The sequence below is a fragment of the Nanorana parkeri genome, unplaced genomic scaffold (assembly GCF_000935625.1).
Source record: "Nanorana parkeri isolate BGI_ZX_2015 unplaced genomic scaffold, ASM93562v1 scaffold2273, whole genome shotgun sequence".
Lineage (NCBI taxonomy): Eukaryota > Metazoa > Chordata > Amphibia > Anura > Dicroglossidae > Nanorana > Nanorana parkeri.
Genome location: NW_017308541.1, coordinates 121,785 through 123,107, shown reverse-complemented (window position 1 = coordinate 123,107; position 1,323 = coordinate 121,785).

The following is a 1,323-nucleotide window of genomic DNA, read 5'->3' as shown; positions in this document are numbered from 1 at the left end:
CCGCCCCACGTGGGGGGGGGGGAGAGAGCCCGCCCCCAGGACGAGCTGTGACAGCCGCACGGCGCCCTTGTTGCCATGGCGCCCTGTGCGGCCGCACTGCTCGCCCACCCCTAAGGCCGGCCCTGGTGACGAATCACGCATTCGATGGATGTGTCTGGGTTTGGTGGTTGCCAGGAGAATGGTACTTGCCTGACTGCATTGTGCCAAGAGTAAAGTTTGGTGGAGGGGGGATCATGGTGTGGGGCTGTTTTTCAGGGGCTGGGCTTGGCCCTTTAGTTCCAGTGAAGATAACTCTTAAGGCTTCAGCATACAAAGACATTTTGGACAATATCATGCTCCCAACTTTGTGGAAACAGTTTGGGGATGGCCCCTTCCTGTCCAACATGACTGTGCACCAGTGCACAAAGCAAGGTCCATAAGACATGGCTGAGCGAGTTTGGGGTGGAGGAACTTGACTGGCCTTGCCTGAGTCCTGACCTCAACCCGATAGAACACCTTTGGGATGAATTAGAACAGAGACTGCGAGCACGGCCTTCTCGTCCAACATCAGTACCTGACCTCACAAATGCGCTTCTGGAAGAATGGTCAAACATTCCCATAGACACACTCCTAAACCTTGTGGACGCCTTCCCAGAAGAGTTGAAGCTGTTATAGCGACAAAGGGTGGGCCAACTCAATATTGAACCCTACGGACTAAGACTGGGATGCCATTAAAGTTCTTGTGTGTGTAAAGGCAGGCGTCCCCATACTTTTGGCAATATAGTGTATATGTAAACCTTAAAGCAACACAAAAACCCTCAGCTTTTTTCTCCCTGTACACATCTAGATAATGAACATTCTCCAAAGCCATGTTTATTGATGTTTTAAAATAAAGATTTACTATTTTAATCCCTTTAGAAAGTCTGCTGTGCTCGCTCCCGCTGCTCTTCTCTCCTCTCACACTTCCTGTCCCTTAGTAAGAGCCGTGGATGTTGATTCTGGTCACCTGCACATCTTTCCTTGCCTACAACTCCCATGAGGAAGAGAGGAATCATCTCCCACTGCACACAGCTGCCTCCTCCCCCCTCCTCACTATACACACTGTGACAGCTTCACTGCTTGTAATCTCCCCTGCAATGCTCTGAATGATCAAAACTACTTACAACAAATCTACAACAAACATCAAGTTTACAACAATCTACACAGACATTGAAACATTTCAAATGTAGGAGTTGCATCCTCTGTGACTGTGTGACCAGATTAAGCATGTGAGCTGAGATTCAGAAGACAGTATGAGGCTGGTGACAGCTCACATGTTGAATCTCCTCACAAGCAGCTCCCCCC